This window comes from Alligator mississippiensis, chromosome 1, assembly GCF_030867095.1.
Source record: "Alligator mississippiensis isolate rAllMis1 chromosome 1, rAllMis1, whole genome shotgun sequence".
Classification (NCBI taxonomy): Eukaryota; Metazoa; Chordata; order Crocodylia; family Alligatoridae; genus Alligator; species Alligator mississippiensis.
The window spans coordinates 410343563-410355582 of record NC_081824.1 but is presented as its reverse complement, the minus strand read 5'-3'; the positions used below and the strand labels follow the sequence as shown (position 1 = coordinate 410355582).

General features: G+C 43.7%; 1 protein-coding gene and 1 long non-coding RNA gene across 3 annotated transcripts in view; both read left to right on the top strand.

The window, feature by feature from the left end:
- TSC22D1 (TSC22 domain family member 1) overlaps positions 1-12020 on the top strand; it is a 313047-nt gene that overhangs the window by 262758 nt on the left and 38269 nt on the right. The gene's annotated exons all lie outside the window — the stretch shown is intronic.
- On the top strand, positions 8631-11948 carry LOC132250004 (uncharacterized). Its single transcript, XR_009461580.1, has 2 exons — positions 8631-8959; positions 11363-11948. It is a non-coding gene; the product is annotated as an uncharacterized LOC132250004 (long non-coding RNA).

Sequence of the window (12020 nt, the reverse complement as noted above, 5' to 3'; positions counted from 1 at the left end):
CCCCGGCGAGAGCTAGGGTGGTCACCTCCAGGAACCCTGAAGGAAAGAACCCTGAAGGAAAGAACCATGTTTGGTTTTCTTCTCTCCCGCACCGGACTTACAAAATCTCAGTTGCGAGTTTTGGGAGAACGAACCCAGTTTCATCTGGCCAAAGCATTAGGATTTAAATTTGAGAACCCATCAAAAAATGAGTAATGGCCGGCGGCTCCGCCGGCGGCCTTCTCCAGTTCAGACCTGACCCTACTGATTCTCGACCATACGCCAAACTCACTGTTTACAACCCTACCAATCCGGATGACCAACAACAAGCATTCTTCCTTCTCGATACTGGAGCTCAAACCAATGTGATTACCTCAACAATACCTCACCAAAAGACCACCAAAACGATCAAGGTACAAGGGCTTAACGCTATCGCCGTCACAACGAAGGTCAAATTTTGGGTCCAAGGCCACCGATACCCCCTAGAGGCTGTCCTAGGGGGCATCAACATTTTAGGGAACCCGGGGATAAAAGCGCTTGACCTTAAGGAACAAGTGCTACAGGCATTACCCATCATTATCCCAGAACAGGATTGGCATCGACCAACGCTTCGTAACAACTCCACCTGGCGATATCGACCAATCCCGACTAAGGGTTCTCTAAAGCAGTCCCTTACTGACCTCCTGCGGCGACTCAAGCAACGAGGCTGCATTAAGACCATAACTGCCAGTACCTACCTGTCATCAGGATGGGGAGTTGCGAAACCTGAGAAACCTGAGGAAGCCTGGCTAGTCGTAGACTATAGAGAGGTTAACAAAAGGTGTCACGTACTTCAACAACCTAATCCTTCTACTCTGCCACAATGTATGTTTGAGATGGCACAGTTTCAACAAAGTAAGTGGGTCGGAGTCACATTGGATTTAAAAAACATGTTTTTTTCCATCCCAATAACTGACCCGGAAGGAATACTAAATATGTGTATTGACGGCATTATGGACAGGTGGACGGTTTGTCCACAAGGATATCGCAACGCTCCATCACTAGCCACTGGTGCCATAAATAATACCCTAAAGAATTTTCAAGCCTCACACGCTCTTCCCTCAGAGGAGGAATTGAAAATTTGGAGTTATGTCGACGACATCACCATCATGGGTCGTGATAGTTCCGTAGTTACTAGTATAGTTAACCAACTAGTCACTCACCTCCAGAGTGAAGGATGGATGATTAACAAGGAAAAGTCATGCCTACATCCTGTAGATGACATTACATTCCTTGGTACTCGATACATCGGTTCCATCCGCCACGGAATTTCGCATGATGGTCCTAACATCGATCCATTAAAACATTCTTCCCTACTACCAAGAGGCACTTTCAACAGCTTTTGGGTCATTTGAATTGGTATCGGCATTATGTTGGACCTAGTGATTTGGCACTCCTCACCAAATTGCAGTGACAGATCCGTAACAAATCCCAAAAGTCCACGCCCTGGACGAAAGAAGATCAGCAGAATCTGCTTTGCCTGCTAGCTACAGTTAAAGATACACAATTCCATGTCATTGATCTGGGTGAGTCACTAACCGTAACCCTCGGGTTCACCACCAACCACGTGTGGGCTGTTGCACATAACCCTCACGATGAGCTAGTATATACAGCCCATAAAATGTTTCAAGTGGCACAACATCGGTATGGAGCTGTAGGAAAAATCCTCCTAGCCGAACAACTGGTGGAGCCGTTAGCAAGGGGGCATGGGACGTTACGCGCTCCCGGTGCCACATTATTACCCTTGCTGGATGCAGGAAAAGTCGACCCACATTTTCAGGGGAAATCTAAGACCTGGAATACACTAGTGCTTACCCACCGTTACAACTGGCATTGCTGGAGGTTGGAAGACACGGTACCTGATCCAAGTCCAGAAGATGAGGAGAAGGTCCCTACACTGTATGGAACTTCTGCCCCGGCATGGATGGCCTCAGATGGAACCTCCCGACATGGCGGAGGCTATGGGTATTATTGCAAAGCTTGTAACGATAGGGAAATATTTCAAGCCAACCCAGATGATAATTCGGCCCAAAAATGTGAATTATTAGGATTCCTTAAGGTACTAGAACATTGTCTGACACATCATAACAATACACTCCCCGTTCCAATCATCGCAATTGATTCACAATACATTTATAAAATTCTTACGGGCACAGCTTTTCCCTCCGAAAATTTGAACGATTGGCAAGATATCTGGGAAACGTTAACTAAATTTGTGCGTCTCCTGTTGATTAGGCACACTAAGTCCCATCATCCAGATACCGATCCAGTGCATGAGGTAATTGATAAGTTCTTAGAAGATCCACTCCGAACCGACATAGTCTTGCCTGTCACATCTACCTCCGGTCCTGAAGTAAATCCATTCCTCGCATGGCTTCATGAAAATTGGGGTCACCCGGGACCACGAGCTTGCCATCAATGTTGGTGCCGAACCCTTACGGAGCCTGCTTCATACGGAGCTCGGCGTGATTGGGAAAAGGTAGCTCAGGCCTGTGAGATATGTGCTAAAGAAAAGTGCCATAGAACCAAGCACCAACTCAGAGCTTTCGATTCTTCACAGTTTCAGGCAGGAAAAGTTTGGCAGGTAGATCTGCTAGGACCTCTCCCAGGGTCTAAACCGCCAAATAAAGGATTAGTTGTTGTTGACTTGGGAACAAGACAGTTACAAGTCATTCCCTTAAGGAAAAGCAATGCCACTGCTGTTATTTCTGCTTTGACTGCTGTATTTGCTACCTGGCAACCCCCTCATGAGATTCAGTCTGATGGAGGACCCCCATTTAATTCTAATGCTCTAGACAAATTTGCTCATCTTCACAATGTAGCCTGGCATCTTCATCTACCGTACCACCCGTAGTCCAATGGTGTTGTGGAAAGACACATAGGCCTGTACAAAGAACAACTTCGCCTCAGGGGAGGAGGGACGTTTAAAAACTGGACCAAATTCAATCATGATGTTCTCATCTCACTAAACACTGCTAAACCGTTATGGGACGAAGCTAATGTCCAGAAACCTCCACCTTGGGAGCCCAAGTTCCAACCAGACGAGTTAGTGTGGATTTCAATACCGCACCCCCATCAGTCTAATCCACAGGTTCACAAAGGGACCGTTCAGCGGTCAGGACAGTATCCTAATACCTATTCTGTCCAATTAGAAGAAAAGCCTGATCATCCTCCTATTATCGTTCATCACAACTGGATGACCCGCCGTTCCAACGTTCCCCCAGTATCCTTACAGTAAATCCAATTATGAGTCTTTTTGTTTTGAGTTGTTGTTTTCTTTCTTCACAGGTCTAACCCCAGAAAAGTAATAATCCACAACCGCCTGATTGTGAGATTCATCAAGCACCAGACTGCAGTTCGTTCGAATCAATAGAGTGATGGTTGTGAAGGAGACACTGAGACGGCGAACATCCATTTGCTCAGGACTTACTATAACACTATTCACTCTCATTTTATTAAGTATTTTATTGACACTGTCTATTAGTAGGAGAGGACGGACTGACTACCAGACGAGGAGAGTCCCAAGCAGATGTTCTCCAATCAGACGACGATCAACAGTTGTTGTTATATGTTCAAAGTTATTGTACTTTGTAATTTGTTGAAAAGACCGGTCTATCAAGTTGTTTGTTTATGTATATATATATTTTACTGGTTGTTAAAGCTTTGCCAGGTCAGTAAATCCCGAAACAAAGATGCCGTATGATGTGCTCATGTGTCTAAAATTCCAGTTGTGCCGTCGGCAAGGGGGCATGTCACAACCCAGTGATTTTGGTGCCTCGGCACGGTGGAATTTTCCCGCCACATGAGAGCCTCTTGCAAAGTAAAGGTTTTCTGTTGCAGCAGAAAACCCCCGGTGCAAGAGAGTTCCCACCATTCGAATGCAAATTTGTGTCCTGCTATTGGCCAGTTCTAAATTATTCCTACGTGGCGGCTAGTAATTGGCTTGCTAGCCGTTTAAAATTTCGCGTGACTTCCGCCCAAGTCGGAGAACTTTGAGCACGCTGCAGAGTGCCTCTGGAGAGATCTGACTCGTGGCTGAGCTGATCGATAGACTGATCACCTATCGATTCTTCTCCCCGTCGCCGAGCGCAATCCCAGACGTATCCTTTTCCCTGCCAGCCTGATTTGTGGACGGACGTGCTGGCCTGAGCCCTGCCAGCTGGAACAACTAACGTAGTTGTTCAGACGACCGGACCGTTTTCGTCGCAACCACAAGCGACGTAAGTAAAGTTTTACAACCATAAAGCTTTCTTGGCCTCTCTGTTCACCAGCCCACCCGACGAACGAGCAATTATTAAATCACGTCGAGTCCGCTTTGGCCGTCCGAGACACATAGTACCAGGATGCCTAGGCCAGTGCAGTGACTTAAGCAACTGCTTAACTTTACACTGTGTGCACAACTTAACTGAAGGCAGGCCACTATCAGCTTGAGCATTTCAAAATAAGGATGTGCATAACTCATTGCAGATTGGGCCTTTAGTCTGTATATAGGGAGAAGTATGCACAGACATAGCTAAGCACTCTGCCTGGTCCTTGTTAATGTGCAATCTGGTATCTTTGTTGTATTTTCAAGTAAACTCCCATTGGCTGAAAGAAATAGGTATAGTATTATTTTTAAAATAATTTTGACCTCAATTAAATTTGTAAGTGACCAAATATTACTGAAGAATGAGTCAAACCATTATAACTACTTAAAGATCTATATTAAAAAACTTTGATGCCTTATTTTTAAATTGGAAGTTAGGACTGTGCAGTTGAGCTTTAGAGGAACCCTCAGTAATCAAGTCAGCTTATATAAACTTCACTACCTCTTGTGTGTTTTTTCGCACATTTTTAGTCTCAAGGCTGGAACAACCTTACATTTTGAATTTATTTTTTCTGGGTATTGCTAACATCCACAAACAGGAATACATGGAAGAGGCCAGATCTTGTCACTTGGTTTCTGGAGAATTCTCAGAATGGTTCCCACAGGTATTAACAATGTCCTCGAAACAAGAAAATGGAGTGCAAAAGTTTGCAACACAATATGAATGAAAGCTTTGCGCCCCCACTGGAATTTGACATGACCTGTCATTAAGATATACACATGGACCTAACCATGTTCTTGTGTTCAGGTGGAAATGACACGCAGGGAATACTAGCTCTCTGGGCATGGTGAGATGGGTGGATGAGGTGGGAGTTGAATTTGACATTATTACAGTTTGTCCTCTCATATAACTCCGTTTTTTTAAACTGCCAGGAAGCTGCAAGTTAAAAATTTTTAAGTACAATTAGCTCCATGATTCAGAATTGCTAGTGGACTGTAAGATTTTGTTTAACAAATGAACAGTGCATTATATGAAGAACACTGGGCACTTTACATGTACTTTGGATGCAGTGCCAGGCACTTTAACTAGTGAGCTTTGCTAATTAAAAGCACACACGCCTCACGTCTATCAGCATCCCCACACATCCCCATGCTGAAAAAATGGTGGCAGGGTGCTTTGTACTAAAGCTCATTGAACGTGTTTTATTTCAAAGCACCCCCTCCCTGCCATTTTTTCAGCACAGGGATGCATGGGGATGCTGATACACATGACCCGGAAGGCGGCCGGAGCACATCAATTTCTGTGCTCCCGAAGACTCGATTAATCAAGTCCGCTCTGGCGCTCTGGATTTCCAGCACATCAGAGCAGGCTCCTCTCATGTCCCTAGGAGCTCAATGGGCTGTAGGAGCCCAAATGTGGGAAAAGGCCTGGTCTCATATATTTAGAGTCTGATCAGTTCTCTGTATTTGTTTAGCATTAACTTTGCACTAGTAATAGAACTCCCCTGATGAATGTTTCAGTTAAAAAATTCAACTAAAAGCTTATTTTTTAAACAGATTTCTTTCCTTCTAACTAAATTTGACTTGTTGGCATTGATATAAGGGGCAAGTTGTTTGCATAAAACTTTGGTATATGTTTATAAAGGGTGCTGTATAAATACCTCATGTGTTGCATTGTATTATTTTATTGTGTAGCTAAAAGGTTTCCTGTTCTACAACAGAACACGATTTGTTATTTTTCTGACGTGTACATTAGTCTGCATTCAACATCTACACTACCCAGAAGAACTCAAATTAAATTTACAGGCACACCTGAGCAAAGCTAGTTAGCTGTAGCCAGATCATGTTTCTGTGATTAAATGTCACTGGCTGTAATGATACATTCCAAGAAAATGCTGCTATAAATTTCTGTCTCAGTTTATTTCTTGGATTGACTTTTCTGTGCCTCTTCGTACTATAGAATCTTTGTGTTGCCTTCTACTAAATAATGGGCTAAGCACAGAAGTGAGTCTATCACTAGTCTAACCAGACGTGTTTGCTGTCAGCTCTGGAAAGATGATGAATAGCAGCACTGCACTTAGATTCTTCCATTCAAGGATCTTAAAGTGCATTGCAAACATTAATGAATTAATCCTCACCACACCCCCATGCACTATTATTAACTTCATCTTCCAAATGATTAAACTGAGCGGTAGAGAAGTTTAGGGCTGGAAACTGACTCCACTCAAGCAGCTGCAACAATGCTGAGGCACAAAGATTAATTAGGAGATTCATTAGATTTCTTTGTTGACCTGAAAAGATCTGTAGGTGCCTAGACACTGTGCATGCTCAAAAATGATCCGGAAAGGCCACCTAGGAGCCTGATTCCTGCTTAAGCTCTGTCCAAGTCAACATGGGAGGTGCCTATTTCCTAAGGCAGGGCCAAAGTATATCTGGCAACTGTTTAACATAGACTCTGACAGGGGCTTAGACAAGTCCTGGTGCCTAGCAGTTCCTGTTGGATCTCTGTCCAGCACCTAGGCACTCTAGGTCACCTTTGGTAGACCATTAAGTCTCCCTATTGACTGTAAAGGGGTGCTAGTTATCTAATCCTATCTATAAGGATTGCCCTCCTCAGGTGAGGCACATAAGTGGAGGTCCCTACAAGGCATCTGGATCTGCCCCTTCACAACTTCTCTAAAGTCAAAGTGTGAGTCTGGAAGAGGCAGAAAGAGAGTTGAAGCCTCCTTAATTGTAACTTGGCTCTCCTTGACAAACAGTCTTTTTTCACCATTTCTATCCTTCATATGTATGGCATATTGAGGGCTGCTTTGGGCTAAAATAATCTTGCCCATTGCTGTGTGATCATAGAGATGGAAAGCTATGTCTCTGTTTTCAGTTGTTTATAATTTTGCCAAATATTAACCATTTGGGCAGAAGTTTCCCCATGCTTGCTGTCTGTGGAATGTCTGGAAAATTTCAGGTAAAACCATTCAATATTCCCAATAGTGGGGCTGGAGGAAAAATATGTTGTTTTGCCTATGTTACAAGTTCTGACAGACTTTTCTTTGAAAATGTCTAGTTCTTCCATGGGCACAGGAGCTACTCATTAAGGCCACAGTCCTGTGAAAGAAGATAGTATAAAGTAGGGACCTGCTTAATTTGCAATTTCTCAAGAACTACAACATCAGGCATTGTCTACAAAATAAAATTTTAAAAGACTTACTAAAACTAAAATGCTGACTCCCTAGGGAGCCAGAAGTCCTCATGGCTACTGTGAGCTCATTTCCCAGCTGACCGGGTCTCACAATTCCCCTGCTGTCAACAAATATATGTGAAGCTATTGGCAAAGGACGTTTCATCCCTTTGTAATGCTGATCCACATAGAACAGTGCTGTTCAACTGGTGGCCCGTAGGCTGTATATGACCTGCATCCCTGGGCTTCTGCCTGGCTGATGCTCCCCTGTGTTGCTCTGGTTGCATCAACTGCTGGAGTCTCTGGGATCCCTCTCCCCCCTCTGGCTTTCACTGCCTGCTCACACCCCAGGTGAGCAGAGGATGAGCCTGGAGTCCCATGGCTGAGGGCAGGATATGGGTGCATGGTGCAACAGTGAGTGGGAGATGGCCTACAGAGTGTAGTGGGCATAGTGGGGAGTACAAGTGCATGATGCAGCCCAGACAGCCTATGGCTCACCCCAGTGTGGCCCTCAGGCATGTGGCCCCCACTTGTGTGGCATATGGGGCATTCTGTCCCAGCTACTTGGAAGTTGGCTGGCCCAAATTTAGAAGATGGCACTCTACTATTGTCATCAGTCACTCCTTAAGCTCGAGTGACAAAACTGCATGGTGGAGCTGAAAGGTCTATTCCCATTGATGAACTGGGTGGATATTGGGGAAGTCATGCCGTATCATGGAATGTGCTTTTTCTGTCTGAATTTTTATCATCCTCAGCACAGTTACAGCACAATGTCCATGTAACTGTGCTGAAAGAATCTAGTAATCGGTGGGAAAGTCCAGCGTGCGATCCAAAGTTAGGAAATGCTGGAACTAAGGTTGTGCCACCTTAACTCAAATCCTTTACTTTTGTCTTTATTACATGATCAATGACATGATTTTATACTCTTGCCTTGATGAGCATGCAGAATGGATGCTGCACAAGCATGGGCAGATCTAGGATTTTGAAAAGGGAGGGGGGGGGCAGATGATGAGGTGCATTATGACATATAGCACAACACATTTTTCTCCAGTTAAAAAGAAACTAGAAGCTTTACTAATCTGCTAGGGGCCTAGGGCTGTATTATTCAGTTTAAGATTGAAACAAAAACAAATCACTTGATTGGAATGAGTTACAAACTATCTTCAGGACTCTGAAATAGGAGCTTCCCAAGCAGCTAACAGCAAAATTGCAGAACAGCTGTTAGCTTGACTGGTGGAACATCAAGACAATTAAAAAGAAGAAAGGATTGTTAACACCTGTGGAATAAAGAGTGTAGAAAGGATCAGGTGGATTATAATGAGCCAAGAAGTCAATTGACTCCCTCAGCACTGCCTGACTAGAAATGCTGCTGCCATTGCCAGGAGCAGCAAGGTGCAGCAGGAATCAAAGGGAGGTGCAAGTGCCACAGTGCACCCCCTTGGATCTGCTCCTGTGCACAGGTGAGTGTCCATTCTATATTTTTCCTTTCGTGGTTCAATACATGGCTACATGCTTTATTATACATCTAAGCCCTGAAGAAAGAATTATTCATTTTCTCATGGGCTTTTCTAGGGCAATCGTGATTATGGTGTCTGCTTTGCAAGCACAAATTGATTTATCTTGATAGCACCCTCATGAATTGGGGGAGTTTTACTTATAGATGGGGATGGCTGAGACACAGAGAGCTTAAGGTCCAAGCATCCACTATTTTGAAACAACTCAAATCTGATTTTTTTTTTTTTAGTGCATTTATTTTATGACATTTCAGTTCAAAGCACAACTCCTGTTGAGTTACATGGCAGCTGAGAATGCTCAGCACTTCTGCAAACTGGATGCCAGGGGTTTGAGTCAGACCCCACACCCCCCAAAAACAAAATGAGAAATGTAATTAATGGTCATCAATGAGAAGATTTAAACGATGTGCTTAGCACAACAGCTTTCAACCATCCTTCATCTCTCTGCAGTCTCCTGCCTCATTAATTTTCAACCTCTGTACCAAGCAGGGCAGGGATTTTATACAACCACACCTTTTAAATTATTATTCTACACACCTTCCTGATTCATCCCCAGAGCAAGCCCATCCTGTGCATGGAATAAGGATAAAAAAGTAATATGTCACCTGATACTTAAAACTTACGATATGCTTATGGGGGATGGATGAAGGTAACCCAGGCCATCTGCAATTTGGCTCTTCCTAACCTTTAAGTGTTTGACTTGGCCACTTGGAAAACATGATTTGAACATATCTTTTATTTTCTGGTGGGTCACATACTTTTCATTCGTATTTTGTGTTGCAAATATCCATTTCTAAATTCCCTACCATTCATCTTGCCTACCATGGGCTGCCCTTCCCTGAGATTCCTCTTTGGGCTTGGTCTTGACATTTTAATGTGATAAATGCACATCAGACTGCACATTTCCATCACCACCTACTTGACTCTGCTCTTGTGTCATTTGAATGTCAGCAATGTGCTGTTTCATGGCAGATAATCTCTCCCTTTTTGGGCTGTGTGTGTAAGGGGTGAGGGCAGAGATGCATTTCTCATCTTGCTCCACATTTATTACATTCCTGTTTCTCTACCTCCTCTGCAGTAATAAATCAATGCTACTTGTTATTGTCTACTCCTTGGGCAGTGCTTGGGAGAGGTTAGCTATCCTGGCTGTAATTTTGTGTGCTAAAAATAAAAAAAAATCCTCTCGTCCACAGACATTTACATTAAGGACCCTATCTGGGCTTTGTAAGCCAGATCCACCCTTCTAGGAGAGCCCTCTGTCCCCTGCTGTGTTCCCTGAAAGTCACCATTGACAGACTCCAGCTGTGTTCTAGCTGAATTGGCCAGAATACTTCTGGGAATGCAGACTGGAGTAGGAGGAGTGCATTCCTCTCTTGTATACAGGGGAGTCACGGGCTCCCGCTGCTCTACCCTGGTGCACTTAGGGCTTCTAGCAGCTCTGCCAGTATTAGACAACCCCAGTCCCTGTATGCAGGGAGCACAAAGGCTAAGAACATGGCTGTCCCTTGTAGAGGTGTGCTGGAATGTCTAGATGCTTGCACATCCTCAAGGTAGCTGTGGATGAAGAAAAAAAATGTACCTTATACACGGTTTATTCTGTGGTATGCTCAGGAGCAGCATACGTCTCCCAGAGCTGCTACAGCAACATAATAGTGGGTTGTGGAATATTGTATTTGCTGGCAGAACTGCACAAAGTCTTTCCCTGACACCATCTCCCTGCCAGTATGCTGTTGTCTAGACCAGCGAGTACAGATCCCTTTTCCATGTGTTTTCAGATTCTCCACAGGAACAAAAAAGTACCAGTTAACTAATGTAGTGAAGCAGGTTTTTATGTCACCACTGAGAAGACTCCAAGAATGGAAAAGCTAGTTTATAATGATTCATACTGGAAAAGTACATACTCCTGGCAAACTAACTGGGCCCTCAATGGGAAATTAGTACAGGAGACAGTGGTATGACTGACCCACACCTGAAAGAAGCTTCCATATTTTCAAAGGAGCACCCACCTACATGTGTTAACTCCAGTTGCAAGATAAGCAAGCATTTGTAAAAATGCTGAGCTGCCCTCAGATTTCACTTGTCCCTGGATTTAACTGCAACAATTCAAACTGCAGCAATTCAAACATTAGCACAGTATTTCTAAACGAGTTTGCAGGGAGCTGTCTGAGCTCCAGGCCTACAGGATGGAGAATAACCTGAAATGCATTATAGGTTAGAGGCTTGACTTGCCCCATGGTAAGTCGAGACTTAAGGGCCTCTTTATTTTGTATCTGGCTGAAATGTTAATGTTTAAAGCTTTTATTCATTGTTCTCACCATATTCCTTTTAACAATGTTTTTTAATACACAGGTGAGAATTTGGTCCATTGAGTAGATAGCCTGTGCTGACCAAGCACCTTTCTTCCAGATTAAGAGAACAAAACAAGAAAGAACAGAAGCAACGTTGCCAGGAGGGGGCACTGGGGAACAGTCATCTCTTCTGTCTACAGTCTTCACTTCACTTCCCTTCTTCAAATGGATGCCTGAAGCTATAGGCAAACAATTCCTATAGCACTAAAGATCCAGTGCATAGGAAAATAAGCCCTAACAAATATAAGTTTCAGAATGTAAAGCTCTTAGGTTGACGACCACCAGACCAAGAGCTAGCTTTGTCTGAACTTTAATGGAGGGAACAGATGCTTTTTAAACTATTAAAATCTTTCACAGCAGATAATTTCTTAACAGGGAGCTGCATTGGGCATGCTCTGTCTCTCCTTTCCACTGAAGGAAAGACATGCGTTGCTAACAGTAGTAGGCAACAAATAGCATGAAGAGTGGAGAAGCAGCTTGATATGTGAAAAAGTAAGCTCCCTTTTATGTGGCAGAGGAAACTTTCCAAGGCCTCAAAATGCATGTGATGACAAGCAGATAAAAATCTTCCTTTTTATATACTGAAAGGGGTTTTGTCTTTTTTTTGAGGTTGATATTCCCCAGCATTAATACAGCTGCCAGGGGACAAATGCTCATTG